This window comes from Phascolarctos cinereus, unplaced genomic scaffold (assembly GCF_003287225.1).
Source record: "Phascolarctos cinereus isolate Bilbo 61053 unplaced genomic scaffold, phaCin_HiC Scaffold_726;HRSCAF=1367, whole genome shotgun sequence".
Lineage (NCBI taxonomy): Eukaryota > Metazoa > Chordata > Mammalia > Diprotodontia > Phascolarctidae > Phascolarctos > Phascolarctos cinereus.
Genome location: NW_027556098.1, coordinates 198,382,582 through 198,403,198, shown reverse-complemented (window position 1 = coordinate 198,403,198; position 20,617 = coordinate 198,382,582). Strand labels below are relative to the sequence as shown.

Genomic DNA, 20,617 nt, shown 5'->3' with positions numbered 1-20,617 from the left:
TCTATTTTGCCTTCTGGTTTTAAGATATAGTTCTTAGCTACTAGTTTTTTAAAAACCTAAAGAGCAGGAAAAAACATTTCCCACTTGTTTTGATATGATAAAACAAGGACATGGCTCACAGAACCAAGTAAATCAGACATAGCAGTTAAATATCAATCTCTAACATGGCCACCATAGTAAATTCTGTAAATAGTAAATTCAGCAGCATTAGTCAGCATATACTCAGAGTCTTTCTGCTCTTAAGCTGGTAGTTTGTTTTTTTTTTTCCAGCTCGAACAGGCCTTGAGCATGCAGTTGAGCAGCAGAGTCTCTTCAAGTCCCTGCACTTAGACTTGTTGGTGTGATAATTCTTGGAGTTCTTGCCACTGAGGACATTCTCTTTACTTTCCTGAATGAAGTGAACTTTCTTCTTGGTTAGAGATGAGGGAAAATCAAATGGCTCTGGGCTATGTGTCAATGCTAAAATCATCTGTTCCTTTAACAGGTTGTAATTTTTCAGTAAATTTTCAGCTCTGATGAGACTTTTGCAAGTCTCTCCCAGACACAAAGTTCACATTCCTTATGGGGAACCTGTGGCTTTGGGACCATGGGTGGCCCTCTAAGTCCTCAAGTTTGACCCTTTGACTGAATCCAAACTTTACAGAACAAATCCCCTTAATAAAAAGATTTGCTCTGTAAAACTTGGACTCAATCAAAAGGCTGCATCTAAGGCCCTAGAAGGCCATAGGTGGCCTCAAGGCCTGCAGGTTCCCCACTCCTGTTCTAGCCTTTCTTCTCTTGATTTGATAGCTTTCTCTCCTGCAATTGTAGTTACTTTAGTCTCAGTTCAGTCATTGAAGGGCCTAAATTCTGCAGCTTTTCTGGCTCTCCTGATTGTTGCCCTCTCCTCTCAGGATTTCTTTTTTGCTCTTCAGCTACCAAGTCTGCTATCAAAGAGTTTTCCAGAATTTCTTCAACAGACAGTCAATAGTAATCCTTCAAATTTATCATCTTGGTTATAACCGTTCAACTCAGCTAAGTAATGATATGAATTTGCCTGAATCTTTCTTCTTTGATCCTTCAACTAATTCTTTCAGGTTGAAAGCTGTAAAAGGAAATATTAAGGGACACAGCTGATGCAGCAAACAGTTCAATGACCAGATATCAAGTTTTTCATTATAGGACATGTAATTCATTTGTTCTGGAGACATGTAATAAGATGTACAAACAAAAGTTTTTGCAAAAGTTGGATCATGTTTTAATATTCTAGCCAACCCAAAGTCTCTACATTTTACATTTTTCTTGCTATCCAGGAAAATATTAGCCAGCTTCAGGTGCCAGTGCAACACAGTATGCCCAACATCACTTCATCTATGACATTCCTTTAGTGCCAAGGTCAGCTGAGTCATTATGTGGAAAACAAAATCTTTACCTGAGTAATATCTTTCTTTGGTGCATTTTGTTATAATATTAGCCAGACCTCCTCCTTCACAATATTCCATTACAATAAAGGGTGTTGTATTGGATCTATCAATAATACAATATAGTATTGGGCAATATTTGGATATTTCAATTGATGGAGCAAATTCATTTCAGAAACAAGCATTTGTTTCTCAGCTTCTGTCATAGAGCCACAGTCAAATTCTTTCCAAATAAATATCTTGTCATCACTCTTCTTCTGTATCTTTTGGCAGCAGCTCTTAGCCAGTAGCAATGGTGAAGAGCTCCTTGTAGTCCTCCATTTGGTAAGGTATCACTCTGGCCACCACTGAAAAGTAGCCCAGAACCACTGCACTGCTGTTTTCACAGCTAGTTCTGGGGAATTGAATGTTTTCAGTGCTTCCAAGGTGGTGTGATCCAGGGAGAAGTGTGGTTACTGCTCTTCTGTCTGCACATAGTTTTCAACACTCATTTTTATGATTTTGATTTCAAAATTTTTCTCCCTCTCTTCCTCCCCAACCCCCTCCCCAAGACAGCAAGCAATCTGATATAGGTTATACATTACAACCATATTAAATATATTTCCACATTAGTCATGTTAGGAAAGAAGAATCAGAACAGAACAGAGAAACTCATGGGAAAGAAAAAAAAAGTGAAAATAGTATGTTTCGATCTGCATTCAGACTCCATAGTTCTTTCTCTGGATGTGGTTAAGCATTTTCCATCAGGAACCTTTTGGAATTGTTTTTTGTAGTTGTATTGCTAAGAAGAGCTAAATCTATCATAGTTGATCATCGCGCAGTGTTGCTGTTACTGTGTACGATGTTCTGCTTCTGTTCACTTCATTCAGCATGAGTTCATGTCTTTCCAGGTTTTTCTGAAATCTTCTTGCTCATAATTTCTTATCATACGATAGCATTCCATTCCATTCATATACCACAACTTGTTCAGCTATTCCCCAATTGATGGCTATCCCCTCAATTTCCAATTCTTTGCCTTAATAAAAAGAACTGCTATAAATATTTTTGTACATGTGGGTCCTTTCCCCTTTTTTTATGATCTCTTTGGAATACAGACCTAGGAGTGGTATTTCTGGATCAAAGGATCAAAGCGGATCAAAGTACAATTTTATAACCCTTTGGACATAGTTCCAAATTGCTCTCCAGAATGGCTGGATCAGTTTACAACTCCACCAACAATGCATTGGTATTCCAATTTTCCCAACATCTCCAATACTTATCAGAAAATGACCTTTTTTATGTAAACCGTTTAACTACTCATCAAGTGCCAGTTTCATAAAGAACAGCACAAACAGTGAATAGCAAATAAAGCAATTTACTGAAGCAATTGGACACAACCAATAAGGGAATTTATTTTGCTCAACTGTGCAAGTTTTAACAAGAATTTTATTTTTGTTTTTCTTTGAGGAGAGGAAGGAGATAAAATAGATTTCTGTTAATTAATAAAATAAAATTTAATTTTAAAAAGCTAATTGCAAGCAGAAACCAGAGAAGTTAAACAAATTGGAATATAACAGAAAATAAAAGAATGAGTGAGTTCTTCCGCTGGAGAGAGACTACATAGCTCATTCAAGAGTCCCCCATTTCACTCAAGGGAAAATTCCTTATTATCTCTAACTCTCAACCTGGAAATAGTAGTATGCCTGAGGTGTTGGTCATCTACTTATAAGATTCTTCCTCCAATTTTTCTTTCTTATACTGGCCATCCTACCATATCTAGAGCAGTATTTGAAAACTCTGAGATTATTCTTGTTTTTTGTATAATATTAGTTGGGACCTAGCTGTAAGTGATGGAGCACACATAAGTCAATCACACTTACCATAAAATGTCTTATGAAAGCCCAGAGTTTCCATGAAATCTCACTATCAATATCAGTTATTATTATTATTATTATTATTATTATTAGAGTATAATGTCTCTTGAGGTAGCCCTAGACATTGAATTGTCAAAAAGACGAGAGTGGTCAATAATGTCAAATCTGGAGAATGAGAAGAGGATGTTGGTTTTGACTACAAGTTCTTCATAATATGACTTCACTATATAGTTTAAAGTATTGGGAATTTGTAGAACATCAGACACACCCACATAGAAATGTAAGAACAAAAACATAGCCCAAAGCCAAATATAAATGATTTTTCTATTATATGTTGTCACTTTGAATTATTATCCACGGTTCCTCTACATTGGCATTGATAAGTTAAATTTTACTGTATGGCATCCAAAGTGAACTTTATGTAATACATGTTGGTTCTGGAGCAAATGTCACTATATGAGCCCAAGGGAAAATATAGCCAAGATTTTATGGAAAACATACTCTTAGAACATCAATACTTCTGCTTAGTAATACTGGTTCTCAGATGTGGTTTTTGTACAAAACAATTCCCTATCTGTCCATAGAGTTCTTGTATATTTTTACTGGACAGACCATTAAGCAGATGTTTTCTCTTCATCTTCTTGTGAATATTGTCAGGTTCTCAACATATATCAATTTGACCTCTCGTGGATAAAATATTGTTTATCTCATCAGTCAGCAAAAGTGACTTTTATCTGATCAGCCCAATTGGCTCTCATTGCTGCCTCTTAATCTGGCTTGTAACAAATGCCAAGACATTTTTTGGGGGGACAATTGCAGAGAAGAAATATGAGCATTTATTGAGATTCTCTTGACTCTCTGATTAAAATATTATGTACTTTGTCCCTTGTTGAGGTTTTTTCTCACTCATAAATTTTTTTTTCCAATCCAGAGATCTTTCAAGGGCCTCCTTAGAATCCCTGGTCAATTAAGACTGATAATATTATTACAGATTCTTCCTTGAAGTCCTGGATCTTTTATAGTGTTTGGGTAAAGGATAATCTGCCAAAGTACATATTTTTCTTATTCAGATCAACGAAATCCTGAAAAATGGAACCAAATCCTATTTAAAGGTTCTTCATAAGCTTAGTAGTTCAACACATTAATTTTTATTATCAAAGCATAATTTCCCATACAAAGGTAATGGATTCCCTTCCCTCCTCTTTGCAGATTCTCTCCATTGTCAATTTTTACCCACTCCAATATCTTCAGCTTCACCTTTATAGAGAGAACTCTTTGCATTAGCCTTCCTCTAGAGCTATAGTTCCAATCCATACACAATATGTACAATCAATGGGTCTTGTCTATACAATCAATGAATCAATAAGCATTCATCAAGAGCCTACTAAATTGAAGATTCAATATTTTATCCTAGAAGAAATAGGGAGTCACTGAAATTTTTTGAGTAGGGGATGATAAAGTTAGATACATACTTAAGGAAAACCACTATTGAATACTTATATTTTGATGTCATGCTGTCAGATACCTCCAAATCAACATATTTTAAAATGATCACCTCAACTAAACTATGTATCAATCCTGACTTCACTTCTCTTGTGAACAATTTTCCAGTCAACCAGTCTTTAAAGGTTTGTATTTTGTTCCTTCCTTTTCTTTGCACCCCTGCACAATACTGAATGAATTATTAAATTCTACAAATTTATATTTAAAATATCTTATATTTCCCCTTTTCTTACCTTACCTCCTTATGCCAAGACTATCAAATTTAGCTCAATGAGCATGTATTTTGTACCTACCCTATGCCAGGTATTATGGTAGGTACTGAGAATATAAAAACAAAATCCTCTGCTTTCAAGGAGCTTACAATCTATTGGAGTAGGTAGGAGGCAACGTGCATATAGATAATTAAAAATAAAATGCATTCTAAATAAATACAAGGTGATGGGGTAGGTAAAGGAGTTAATAGCTGCAGGAATCAGGAGAAGGCATCTTGAAAGAGGTAGTATTTGAACTGTGCCTTGAAGACAGCTAAAGCTTACAAGAGGTCAGATGTGTATTTTAGGAACATAAATTTGGAAGACAGATTAGAGAAGGGCTTAGAGGCTGGATTCAGGGACATCAGTTAGGAGGTTATAATAGTGTGGCACAGTGCTGCCTGAGTGTTCCTCTTGAAACTCTGATTTAATCATTTCACTCCTGTTTAGAAAGAAAAGTTTCACTGGCTCCCATTGCTGAGAAGATCAAGTCCAAAATCTTAGTTTTATATTTAAGATTTTCCACAACCTACTCCCAACCTACCTTTCCAACTTTTGGTCACACTGTACTTCTATTTGAACCCTTCATTCCAGCTTGACACATTTATTCACTGTTAGCTAGAGATATTTTGTTATTTCATGCCTTTGTTTAAAACATTCCTCCTAGCATGGTGCCTCCCTTTACCCTCTACATCTCACTGCATTTTACCTGTCCTTTTATGCTTGGTGAGGCCTTCCATGACTATAGTGATCTCCTTCTTTTCTTCATTTGAGACACACTACTTATCTGTTGATTCTTTTAATTTTTCATTTCATTTTGTTTTATTTTTTGATCTTTCAAGTTAGAATTTCTTTGAGAACAGAGACTATATATTTTACTACTTTTACACAGAAGTTAACAGAATGCCTTGAACCTAGTAGGTGTTCAACCAATAGTTGGTTGATTGATGTGTTCTTGTAATTGACTACTTGACTGTGCTTTTCTGGAATTTAGTGATGCCTTGAAAACTTTATGAACTGAAGGATCCTGTGTCATTACTGCTACCACCACAGTCATCTTCGCTTTTTTTTTTGTCAAAACTTGTGATTTTATCAAACTTTGTCATATAATTGTTTTTCAATTGTGTCTGATTCTTCATGATCCCATTTGGGGTTTTGTTGGCAAAGATATTGGAGTTCTTTGCCATTTCTTTATCTAGAATTTTACATTTGAGGAAACTGAGGCTAAATGATTTGCTCAGGGTCACACAGCTGGTAAGTGTCTGAGGACAGATCTGAACTCAGGAAGACAAGTTTTCCTGAACCCAGGCCTGGAGCTCTACCCACTGTTCCACCTAGCTGCACCTATCAGGCTAAGGAATAGAAACTCCCACCACTGATATAATTTGGCAAATTCATCTGAAAGTCATAATCTTGGAAAGTTGCCTGGGATAGTGAGAGGTTAGTTGACATGTCCAGGTATATAGTATGTACTAGACTATGTAGGTAGTGTGTGTCAGAGCCAGGTCTTCTTGAAACCAAAGTCATCCCTCTAGCCGTGATGTCACATTATCTTTATATTACAGAGCCAGGTTCCAATTAGTGTGAATAATAAATCCTGTTAAGTGTTTGCATGATTTGAATTTGTCCTGTAAACTTCCACTGGGCTGGAATCAATGATCATATTTTACATAAATATAACTTCTAATAGAGAAAATCTGAATAGATACGACCTCTTCACGAGATTCATTATTCACACTAATTGGGCCTGGCAGTACTGTATAAAATAGCAACAATGCTTTGGGTAGTTTTTAAGTTTTCAAAGTGCTTTCACATAAATTCAGTTGGACTATATCACCATTTATCAAGAACCTCCTATATGGAAAATACTATACTAAACTTTGGGAAATATACAAATTGCCTGCCCTCATCAGCCTTGTAGTTGAGTACAGAGATATGATACCTATGGAAATAGATTCAACACATTATTGTGTGTTATTCTTAATTTGATTTGATTTGATGCTAGGAATGGTCTTAGAGTTGAAATAAACTCCAAATAAGGACTGATTCATCCTTTGGCAAGTAAACCCTATCATATGCAGTTTCAGATTAACCTGCCTTTCGGTGCTCACCTCCACTCCAGTTCTACTAGAGGCTGAATTATGCTGTGGAGGTGATTCTGAGCTCTTAAAGAATGTACCTGTAGAGCACAAGTTTTGGCAGGTACTACCAAGTTTAAAAAGCTTCAGGCGCAGCTCCTTCTCTTTCCCAAGGACCATTGTAGCTAAGTTTGAAGAGGATTTGCATCAGAAGGTTGGCCACTAAGCAATGAATATTTTTGACCATAACAATTCATGAAGTTCACCTAGGGTAAGGCATGGGGATATTGTAATCTGCCTCAATTTAGAAAATACCCGTGCTGGTCAGAATTAAAGGGACCCATCAGAGCATCTGACTGTCAAATTCACAGAGTGCTACCTCACTAGCCTTCTACCTAACTCCTGGATCCACAACCCTAGTTCTGCTCTCCATGGCACATATATCTATTTTTGACAGCCCAGCTTTGGCTCTCTCTTCCATTCCAGAGTCATGGTTCTCATTTTGATCTCTGCTTTTCACCCTGACCCGGAGCTCTGTCAGGTCAGGTTACAGTCTTGGTCTTAACTCCACCTCTTAAATTGGTATCAGTCCAAATCCAGCTCTCAGGCCTACTTCTGGCCTGGACCCAAGCCACACACTTCTGCTTAGACATGCTTCTTTCCCAGTCTTAGCAACCTTGAATTGTTTTTACTATGTAACCTTAACATCATGAATAAAAGTTTATTAGTTGATTAGACATCATTTTTAATTAAGGTTCTGGGAGATTGAGAGAGAGTCTATGTAGATGTAGGATGGGATGTGGAGGAAAATACAGAGCAGTCAGTGCACAGTCTCAGGGGAGATCTCACCATGTCATCTTCTGCCTTTCCCTTGCTTTTTCCTGGGCCTTTTGTCCTCCTGCTGCCCTCCCAGTAAACCCCCCCCCCCCGCAAATCTTTTGTAGGGCTAGGGAGACCATACAGTTATGGTAACATGAAAACATTATGATTGCAGTTTTTCTACAGTATATTTTCCAGGACAGCACTTGGAAGTGTCCAAACCATCTGATTTCCAAGATAATTTTCTGTTCGTTCCAGATTTACAAATGTGTGAAGCCCAATTTTCACATGCAAAATATCTAGGGACTTTTTAAGACTGTGAATATGTGAATTTGGTGAAAGATAGATTCTGCCCCCTTCCCCACCCCATATCAGGAAAATACACATTTTAAAATTTTATGAAGCTAAATTTTCACACATTTACCTTTGGCAAAAAGTTATTCTATATCCCAAAAAAATATTTAAAATGGGTTTTTTTAAAATTATATATGCTACCTATGTTATCCCCCACTCTAAGTCTCAACCTGCTATTGCTTAACATCCAATCATTGGCTTGATTTTTTTTCCCACAATGAGTTCAGTAAATATTTCATTTTCTCACATATGTTGGGCTATATTATTTTTTCAACTCCTAACATTGTATCAGTCCCTTTGTTAGAATTTGTAAGGGCTACCTACCTCAAGCTAATAAATAAATAAATAATAACATAATAGAATATGAATGTAATATTATGTAGTATGTAATATAATATAATGAATGTAATATTATATATGTATTATATAGTTTTAAATATATATACATATGTATATTCTATATTATGTAAAATTTAAAAAACAAACAAACAAGTTTTCAGGTATAATTGTAGGGCTTCATTCTAGGGCAATTTATAAATGTACTTACTCTGGAACTAACTTTTGTTGGCTCCTCCCCACCACAATTATCTAGTGTTTATTGAGTAGCTATTTTAACCAATGTTCTGTCATAAAATCATATGATGTCTGAGCTGAAAGGAATTTTGGAGGTCATCTAGTTCAACCCATTATTTTGTAGATATGGAAACTGACTTCCTATGCTTCTAATGCCTCTATCTATCTATCTATCTATCTATCTATCTATCTATCTATCTATCATCTGTTTGTCTGTCTGTCTGTCTAGATATAGCTATAGATATTTGCAGAAGGGGAATTAGGAACATATATTTAAATATATGTACATATATTATTAGTGGATGGGGCATTAGGAACACATCTATATATTTATTGACATATTTGTGGATGGGGAGTTAGTTACATAAATACCTATGTTTAAATGCATATTATATATATACATTATATATATATATATGTGTGTGTGTGTGTGTGTGTATGTATGCATACACACACATATATACATATATATATATATTTGTGGATGCAGCTTTGTTTAAAAAAAAAGAAAAAGAAAAAAAAAGAACAGCCAATAGGAGTAGCAGCAGCAAGAGGAAAAAAAAAAGAGGATTTTACACTTTGGACTTTGTATCAGGCACTTAAATTGCTGGAGAGACATGCCATTCTGAACCAAAGGTGTGAAAAATGGGTTAAAAACATTATGAAATTAAGTCTAATAAATGGAATTTCAGCAGCAAAGTGGAGGCATAGATTCAGCCTCTACCCATCCAAATACACTGAGACACATTTTCTAAAATGCCCAAGACAACAGCAGCAGCAGAAACGGCAGGAACTGTTCTGTAGTGTCTGTTTTCCTTATATGTTGTGTTGTTGACAGGAGGAGTTTCTGTGTCAAACTGAGAAGGCATGGGGGAGAAGGGAGATGCTGTGCCTAAATTCCTGGGTCATTCAGGTCCATTTTCACCAGCTGCTCTTCATAATTGGAAATATTCCTCTTCATAATGTCCATGCAGGGTCTGAGCAACCTCTCAAATGTATTAGAAGTGCATGCATAGTTGTATTCACCCATATATCTATATTTTGTGAATAAGGACATTAGGAGCATAGAAGGTCAATTTAACACACATACACACAATTTATGTAGATTGTGCCTTTTGAAATTTCTTCATATGGGTAATGTAAAATTAAACTTAGTGGCCACTGCTAAGCTTCCAGCATATAAAGGGATCTTTGTATTGGCAGTGGTGGCTGCCACTTACTTCCAGATCTGCTCAACCCCATGTTAATGCTAGGGCCACTTGGCTGAATTCTCTATGCCCTAGGTTTTATGCCCTTCTATTGAACTGATTTCTTCTGCTTTGAGGTGCTTATTGTTGATTTCAACCAGAGATCTAAATGCAAAACCTAAACACACACACACACACACACACACACACACACATTACGTGTGCACAACCAAAAACAAATAAAAAAGCACACACAATTTTAAATAATCTTATTATTGTTCTGGATTTTTTTTAATGAGAAATCAAACTAAACTAAAGAGGTTGACTCTTTTTATTGCCCTTTTCTTCCCTTCTTAATTGTCTTTCACATCAATCTATTTTACTTAAACAGAAATAATAACAAATTTGTTCTAAGTATTGATCAATGAATGATTCAAAGTAATATTGCATCCCATGGGTAAGCATTTCACAATAAAGTAGGGAAAGGCAGTGAGCCAATGGGAACAGCATGATCTCACTAGAGAGGACATTTAATGAAGTAATTTTTGGTGTGTTTTGCAGTGCAGATGTACCTCGTAGAAGCAATTGATGTACTAAATGGGGTGGGGAGTGATAGCAGCATTGACTCTTTAGTGAGCTAGCTGGCATTGTGGATAGAACCCTGGGCCTTGGGGTCAGGAAGACCTGAATTCAAATGCAGCCTCAAAAACTTACTAGTAGTGTGACCCGGGGCAGATTATTTAACCTTTGTTTGCCTCAGTTTCAAGCAACTGTAAAATAGGAATAATAAATAGCACCTACTTCACAGGGTTGTTGTGAGGACCAAATGAGATAATCTTAACTTTTTTTTTAATTTTTAAGCAATTGGGGTTAAGTGACTTGCCCAAGGTCACACAGCTAGTAGGTGTCAAGTGTTTGGTCTGAGGCCAGATTTGAACTCAGGTCCTCCTGACTTCAGGGCCACTGTGCTATCCACTGCACCACCTAGATGCCCGCAAATGAGATAATCTTTGTAAAGTGCTTAGCACAGTGCCTGGAACATAACAAGCTCTATATAAATACTTATTTCCTTACCTTCTCTGTACTAGTTAGCCACAAATGATCTATGCTCAAAAGTATTATAAGTGGTATTGACATGCACATATATTGGAACTACTATAAATACTGGAGAGAGGCAGGGGAAACAAGATTCTTTAAAGGTGATATATACTTTGGTTAAGAAATAGTTTAGTTGGCTCTCAGGGCATCTTGCTATGACCGTGTGTATCACCGTATCCTGATGTACTGGTACCCAGGGTGGTAATTCAAGCATTTTTTCCCCATTTCTATTACAGTAGGGGATAGAAGGAAATAAGCATTTACATATCACCCACAATGTATCAGCCATTGTGCTGAGTACTTTACAAATATCTCTTTTGATCTGCACAGCAGCCCTGTGAGGTGGGTGCTATTATTATCCCATTTTACACTTGAGGAAATTGAGGCAAACAGAGGTTAAATGACTCATGCAGGGTCACACAGTTAGTAAGTGTCTGAGGCCAGGTTTGAACTCAGATCTTCCTAGCTCTAGGCCCAGTGCTCTATCCATTGCACCACCAGTGGCTTCCGTTGCCTCTATTATTACAACAATAAAAGGAAACAAAAATGTAAGTGATTGGCAGATTGGATGGGAAGCTATGAAGATGAGTGCTAATTTTTATACTAAGAGCACCCTAAGGACTTTATCCTTCCCCTAGTTAATTATTTTGTCTCACTTGTTCGCACTTTTCTAAGAATTCTCACTTTTCTTATATAGCTGCTGTGAAGGGCAGAGAGATAAAACCTTCAGGATCATTAAAAAGTGGCACAAATCTTTTGAGTCTGCACAGTCTGTTCTGCCTGGTACCTACATATAAGGAGGATGGAATAGGGGTGGGGTTGATAAGCCTGCTTCTAGGCAGGCATAATTGAGGGCTCTCTCCTCTGCTTTAGGGCTTTCATAGATATTTGTAGCAGTCTCCTATCCTCTTTCCATGTAATGATGAAAAGCCTTTTAACTGCTGCCTAACCTAAACTGAGTAAACTTCTCTCTTCCTGGTGCCCGGAGGTGGGGAGGAACTGCAGTATCAGCTGCTGTACTCTCCAGGTCTGGAGTACCATGTGAATTACAGTCCTGCTATTTCTTCTACCCCTGTTGAATTTATTCTTTCCTAGCCTTAAGTGAAAGAATATTGGAGATAGGATGACATTGTAAACTTCAAAGGCAAAGAATGGAGACAGGAGAAAAGAGTGTATCACTTTGAGGAGTCCAGCAGTAAATCTCCTGAGTAGCTGTGCTGTCACATCCCTCGTCAAGGCCCTACCTTGTGTCTAGCAGCTATGGCACATACTGGAAGGGAATTTGGTGGGTCAAGTGGGCCATAGTATTTTCAATTTGAGCCCACTCTTTTTGGTCCTAAGGCAATAGAGGGAATGATGTGACTCATTTTGGGGTGTTTGTTTATACTACTCTTCTTGTTATATCTTCCCAAGAAATATCCTTTTTTAAAAGATGAAAAAAAATTAGGTAAATTTAAAGAGACCAAAGTTAGGACACAGATCTTTAAGACTGTGGGTTGAATCTAATTTAATAAGAATAAATTATAATCTTACATTTGGGTTCAAAAAATTATTTTTAAAACTGTAAGAACATAGGACCATAAATGTAGCATGAAGGTACCATAAAGGTCATTTATCCCAACCTTCTCATTTTACAGTTGAGAAAACTGAATCTCAGAGACATTGAGTTGCTCAAAGTCACATGAGTAATAATTGACAGCATTTGAATGGGAAGTGCATAGTTAAATAGACATTTGCCTGAAAAAGATCTGGGGATTTTAGTGGATAGCAAACTTGAATTGAGTTAATAATATGATATGACAGCTAAAAAAGCTTATATAATCTTAGACTGCATTGAAAGAGCTATAACTTCAAAGAAAATGGAGGTTATGGTGTCACTGTACTTTGCCCTGGTCAGACCATTTGTGAGGTACTGTATTCAGTTCCAGATATCACATTTTAGGAAGGATATTAATAAGCTGGAGAACATCTAAAAATATAAAACTAGGATTTGAGACCATGTAATTTGGGGAAGTATTTAGTCAATCAGTAAACATTTGTTAAACACCTATTGTATGTCAGGCACTGTGCTAAGCAATGGGGATAAAAAAGAAAAATGAAAGATAGTCCCTGCTTTCGAAGAGCCCATAACCTAATGGAAGAGACAACACACGAACAACTATGTTCAAATAAACTATACACTGGATAAATTGTAAATAATCAACAGGAGGAAGGCACTAAGATTAAGAAAGATCAAGAAAGGCTTACTGTAGAATGGAGGATTTTAGCTCAGACTTCAAGGAAACCAGGAGGCAGAGGTAAAGAAGAGCATTCCATGTATGGGAGACAGCCAGTGAAACTGGCAGGTCAAGAGATGGAGTGTCTGTGTGAGGAACAGCAAGGAGGCTCCAGTGTCACTGCATCAGAACTAGGGATGTTTAGTCTAGAAAGGACAAGACTCAGAGAGAATGTGATAGTGCTCTTCAAGCATTTTAAAGTCCGTCCGGTGGAAGTGGAATTGGACTTATTCTATTTATTCTCAGAGGTCGGGACCACAAGCATTAGTGGCAGTTGCACAAAAAAAGACAAATTTAGGGGAAAAATTCCAAATCTCCTGATAATTAGAGTTCCCCATAAGTGGAATAGGCTGTCTCAAGGTAGTATGTTCAGCTGATTTGGAGGTCTATAATCAAGGCAAGATGGTCACTACTTGGATATGCATATGTAATGGGGCTTTACTTTGGGAATGGATTGGGCTAGATGGCCATTGAAGACACCTCTACATCTAATTTTTTTTGATTGGATGATTATGAAGGTTGCCATTTCCTACTTTGAAAGGCTTCCCCCCCCTTTATTTGTTATAATCTATCTAAATTTAATGAAGAGCTTACAAAGAGACAAGCATAAAGGACCATGTTTTTGTGACCAAGAACACTAAAACAGCCAGCAGTACATTTAGTACTCTTGTTAACAGTCATTCTATTCTTTATTGGCCACCTTTTATAATATTGCAGTGAAAAGCAGGAAGGCTTCCATCTCTTAGATGCTGGCATAAGAATACAACTTTCATTATTGCTTCCAAATTGTCAATAAATCTAAAATTGAATTGGAAGCCAAGCATTGTGCACAATTGTTTATTTCCACCTAAATGCATTTTCTTAGCTTTCTGTGTTTGTTGTTTTTGGGGGGTTGAAAGGATTTTAATTTTTTTTCTAATTAAAAAATTTTGGTGCCATTATCCTTTGTGGAACTGAAAACATAAGTGACTCCAGATGAGTCATTATTATAAGAAAGTGGCTATTTCACTCTGTGGCAGATGAAGAACATATTGAAAAGATTTTGAATGGAGGGCTTCATACTAATTGGTTCTTATAAAGATTGCATTAAGAAATGCAAGCAATCAAGAGTTGATGGAAAAAGAGGAGACTGGGATTGTCAAAGCTAGTGAAAACCTCTGTTCCAACCTCTATGTACTTGTAGTAAAAACAATAGTGGTTATCTAAACATACTTGTCTAAACCCTACAAGCTCAGTTTATCTATCAGTTAGGGACAGATTTGTCATTTAAATCTTTCAATTTGGATTTTCTCATTTCCCTGTTAAGTAACACAGGTCAGCTATAACTGCAATAGGCATCCTTTTTTTTAAAAATTTTCCTTCCATGTATAAGACCCAGGACTCATCTCACAGCTTGTCCCTTACTAGGGCTCCTTTTTCCTTTCCTTTTTTTTTTTTTTTTAGCTGCTGTGATGTCTTTATTCTGAAATTAGGCTTTCCTACCATCTAATTTAGTTTTGTGAAAGAGGAGAGAGAACTTTTCTTTCTCTCCTGTCCTGCTCCCCAAAGAAAGCATACATTGTTTCTTTTAGATATTTTATTAAGCACTACAGAGAACTCTAGACATGTTTAAATGCTGAGTGAAACAAAAAGCTACACAATTTTAGCAGTGTAGGGAATTGTAAGGTTTTGAACTGACTGGAAGACGATACATGTAATTCTGAAGAACTTCATCATTATTATGGCATTTAAGAGGAGTTTATCTAGATAGAGGGCATGGGAGTGAGTCAATTATGTTGGAATGATCTTCCAAAAAGTGGAGGGAAAAAGAGGGGTAAGAGAGGAGTAAGGGAGAAGTGGAATGAGGAAAATTTTCTCAGAAAAGAAGTGCATACAATTTAGAACTATGCCCAAAGGGCTATACAACTGTGTATATCATTTGATCCAGCAATATCACTGCTAGTTGCGTGTGTGTGTGTGTGTGTGTGTGTGTGTGAGACAGAGAGAGAGAGAGAGATAGGAGAGAGTGAGAGACAGTTATTTGTACCAAAAAAAAAAATAACAGCAGCTCTTTTTGTGGTGGCTAAGAATTAGAAATTGAGGGAATGCCCATCAATTAGGGAATGGCTGAACAAATTGTGGTATATGATTGTGTTGGAATATTGTTGTGTTGTGAGAAATGACAAGAAGGGTGATTTCAGAAAAACCTCAACTTACATGAACTCATGCAAAGTGAAGTAAGCAGAATCAGGAGACATTGTACACAGTAACAAAAATATTGTATGATGAAGAACTGTGAATGACTGAATTATTCTTAGCAATAAGATGATCCAAGACAGTCCCAAAAGATTCATAATGAAAAATGCTATCCACCTCCAGAGAAAGAATTGTTGTTGTCTGAATACAGACTGAAGCATACTTCCTTCCCTCCTTTCTCTCTCTCCTCTCTCCCTCTCTCTGTTTTTTTTTTTTGCACAAAATGATTAACATGGAAATGTTTTACCTGACTGCACATATATAACCTATATCAGATTGCTTACCATCTGGGGAGGAGAGAGAGAAGAGAGGGGAAAATGGAATTTGAAACTCAAAACTTTAAAAAAAATCAAATGTTAAAAAAATTTACATGTAATTAGGGTGAAAACAAAATATCTTTAAAATGCTAAAAAAGAGGCATATGAATAAGAGCTTTTATGAGGGGGAAATGGGGCAGTGGTGATGGACAATGCTCAAACTTCACTCTCACCAGAAATTGGCTCAAAGAGGAAATAACATCAAACTCCATCGGATATAAAAATGTAACTTGCCCAATAAGGAAAAAGGAGGAGATAGGCATAAAAGATGAGGTAGGGTAATAAAAGGGAAGGTAGATTAAGGGAGGTAGTAGTGAGAAGTAAAAAGAGACTTTTGAGGAGGTTCAGGATAAAAAGAGAGAGGAAGAATTAGAAGAAATTGGGGTGAAGGGAAATATACAGTACTTATAACTTAGAATGTGAATGGGGTGAGCTCACCCATAAAATGGAAGCAGATAGCTGAATAGAATAGAAACTGGAATTCAACAATATGTTGTTGACAAGGGGTAGCTAGGTGGTGCAGTGAATAGAACACAGACCCTGAAATCAGAAAGACCTGAGTTCAAATCTGGCCTCAAACGAAATACTTGATACTTACTAGCTGTGTGACCCTGGGCAAGTCACTTAACACCAATTGCCTAATACATACACACAAACACACACACACACACACACACACACGTATATGTTGTTGACAAGAGACACACTTGAAACAGAAAGACACACAAAAGGGTAACAATCGTGATCTCAGACAAAGGAAAACCAAAAATTGACTTAATTAAAAGAGAATAATAAAGGATAATATATTTTACTAAAAGGTAGGCAATAAAGTAAAATCAAAAAGTTTTACAGCAAGTTTCTCTAACAAAGACCTCATTTCTCAAATATATACTGAGTATAGAACTAAGTCAAATTTACAAAAATGAAAGGTATTAAATTTGGATTTCCCTATTTCCCTCTTAAGTAGCGCAAGTCAGCTGTAACCACAATAGGCATCTTTTCCCACAATTCATAAATGGTTAAAAGATATAAACAGGTAGTTTTCAGAATTAGAAATCAAAGCTATCTATAATAGTATAAAAATACTCTAAATCACTATTGATTAGAGAAATGCAAATTGAAACAACTCTGAAGTACCATTTCACATCTATCAAAAATGACAAAAACTGGAGGAGAAGAGGGGAAAATAGGCACACTAATGAATTGTGTCCAACCATTCTGGAGAACAGTTTGGACCTATGCCCAAAAAGATGTGAAAACTGTGCATACCCTTTGACACAGCAATACTGCCACTAGGTCTATACCCCAAAGAGAACAAAGAAAAAGAACCTCTTTTTGTGATTGCAAAGAATTGGAAATCAAAGAGATTCTCATCAAGTGGGGAATGGCTGGACAAGTTATGGCATGTGATTGGGAAGGTTTAGAAAAGAAAAAAAAAGACCTATATGAACTGATACAAATTCAAGTGAGAAGAACTGGAAGATCATTTTGTGCCGTACCAGCAATGTTCTAATGATGATCAACTGTGAAAGACTTGGCTACTCTTATCAATACAATTATCTGAGACAATTCCAAAAGACTCATGATGAAAGAATGTTACATATCTCCAGAGAGAGAACTGATGAGTGCAAATTGAGGTATGATTTTCTTACTTTATTTTTCTTGCCTTTTTTGAAATATGCCTAATATGGAAATATGTTCTGCATAATTTCACATGTATGATTGATATTATATTGCTTGCCTTCTCAGTGGTGGGGGAGGGGGCAGGAAGGAAGGACAGAATTTAAAACTAAAAATTTAGAAAGAAAAGAATATTATAAACAATGCATTAAAAAATAAAAAGAAATATGATTGGCCAAATAAAAAAAAAAGAAGTACAGAAGCACACTGAAGAAAATAATTCCTTAAGAATTAGAATTAGGCAAGTAGAAACTAATGACTCCATGAAACATCAAGATACAATAAAACAGAATGAAAAGAAGGGAAAAAAATAGAAGAAAATGTGAAATGTCTCATTGGAAAAAAAAACTGACCTGGAAAATAGATTGAGGAGAGATAATTGAAGAGGTTTTGAACTATCTGAGAGCCATGATAAAAAAAAGAGCTTAGATATCATATTCCAAGAAATTATCAAAGAAAACTGCCCCAATATCCTAGAATCAGAGGGCAAAATAGAACTAGAAAGAATGATCACTTCCTGAAAGATGTCAAAATGAAAGCTTGCAGGAATATTATAGCTAAATTCCAGAGCTATCATGTCAAGGAGCAAATATTGCAAACAGCCAGAAAGAAAACATTCAAATATTGTGGCACCACAGTCAGGATCACACCACATTTAGAAGCTTCCACATTAAAAAATGGGGAGGCCTTGGAATATGATATTCTGGAAAGCAAAAAGGAGCTAGAATTATAACCAAGAATAACCTACCCAGCAAAACTGAGTATAATCCTTCAGGGGGAAAGAAAGGATTTCAATCATTCCTAATGAAAAGACCAGAGCTGAATAGAAAATTTGTCTTTCAAATACAAAACTCAAGAGAAGCATGAAAAAGTAAACATGAAAGAGAAATCGTAAGGGATTCAATAAGGTCGAACTGTTTACATTCCTATGGGAAGATGATATACGTAATTCCTAAGAACTTTATCATCATTAGGGCAGTTAGCAGGAGTACACATAGACAGAAGGCAATGGTGTGAGTTAACTATGATGGGATGATTTGGAAAAAAATGAAATTAATGGATGGTAAAGAAGGATGCACTGGAAGAAGGGGGAAGGAAGAGGAAGAATGAGAAAAAAACTATTTTACATAAAAGAGGCATGAAAAACATATATACAATATGGTATGATGTGTTGTGCAGATAGGACATGGTGTTATACTTGTACTGTATAGTGTCCTGAACAGAGACAATCTTCACGTCCGCAAGATTAGCAAAATCAAGCAGCAACAAGATCAGTAGAGATGCCCAGCAGTTATAATGTGGAATAATGTTCAGAATAAACATTTTTCCAAGATAAAAGAAGAGACACAATGCCCAGCATACAGCAGCAGAGAGTGAAGTGATGTTATCACTAGAAGATATCAACAGTTTGCAACATTGAAAGGATGAGTTTCCCTGGCTATACCTGTGCCCTGGTCACAGAGTTCCTAGGTGTGGTTTTTCACATGAGTTTTCTGGCCATGCATGTTCCCTGGTAACACATTTTATTTGTCTAAGTATGCTTTCCTCACTGTCAGAGAGGTAATCAATAGAAGAGTAGACCCCCATATATGCATGGGGGAGGGAGGATGCGCCTTGCTATACTCAAGTGAATATACGATGTCACTAATTTGATTTTCTTCTAACTATTATTGATTGCAACCCATCCATGACTGTCAATCTTATGTGATTTTTATCCATGTCCACCCAAAGTTCACCCACTGAGGTCTGCCCAATGACCCCAAAGCCTTGTTTATTTGTTCACGGAATCAGAAGGGTATTTGTGGAGCACTTTGGTCATCCACCTATAATCTCTCTCTCTTGCCCTGTGACCAACCCATCTCCTCTTTTTGTCATACAATTCTTCGATGCCATCCTTTACTCCTGCACTTCTTCAGAATACCTCATTGGCCTATATGAAAAATCAGCTCCCTTAGACTAGACTTTAAGCTAGAGATTTGTCCTTTTCATTTGATCCATTTTCTCTCTGGTTGATTTGTAACAGCTTTTTAAAATTTTAAATGAAGTTGTATTTTTCAAGCTATTGACTTACATTAATATTTGGACCCTCTCTTCTTTTAAAGTATTGTAGTCTTGGAGCCCCATGGTCTTAGCTGCTATGAATCTCCTTCATGAGCTCCAAATGTCCCCATGCTGATTCCTAATAGTATTTTTCTTCCACACGGAGCTTCTTTCTATTCAGAGACAATTTCTCTGATATCCTTTCCCATCCAATTCCAACTTCTGGGATTTCCAGGTCATTGGTAGAGGTGAGGCTACAGACATACCCTAGGTATAATAAACAGTGAAACCTAATTTCCTAAGAATCAAAGCTGTCCAAATGTAGTGTTTGGTCTCTCTCTTGGTTCCTAACCTAACAAAAAAGGGGGGAAGTGCTCATTGTTTAATAGAAAACCAATGTAACAGTGTTCTCTATTGATCTTTGAAAAAGTCTCTTCTGGGAAACAATGAACCTGAATTGCTGAAATTGTAAAAAGCAGAACATTTAGTAGTATGATACATAGAAAGAGCAATCTTTAGCATCAATGTGTTTCTTAGTTTACTTATTTCTTTGATTTTCATCCTATTGAACAGCTTGCTGACTTTCAAGGAGTCATATTTTGGTTTTTTCCTTTTATAAAGACACGATTACTGGGCAGATAGATAAATAACAAATGCCATAAATTTTGTATAAACAAGAAGATGCAAAGCTTTTTGTTTCTGACACACAGTATCAGGTTTTTTCCCCCTAATAACCTTATGTTCCTCAGTATGTGGGAGTGCTATGCCACATCAGAGTCAGAGGAAGAAAATAGGGTAAAGCTTGAGTCTGGCAGAAAACTAAAGAAATTCTAAATGAATTCTGCCTGTGTTCTGTTGCTGTTTTGTCCCTCTTCCCTTTCCCTTATCTTCTCACTGGCACCCAAGCACAGGCACCCACGATGGTAAATTCACAAGTATATTTTCGCAGTAAT

At 36.6% G+C, this 20,617-nt stretch overlaps 1 pseudogene; it reads right to left on the bottom strand.

Moving 5' to 3' along the window:
- Nucleotides 1-211: 211 nt before the first annotated feature.
- LOC110201713 (serine/threonine-protein kinase Nek2-like) lies at nucleotides 212-9,700 on the bottom strand (annotated as a pseudogene).
- Between the last annotated feature and the right edge of the window lie 10,917 nt (nucleotides 9,701-20,617).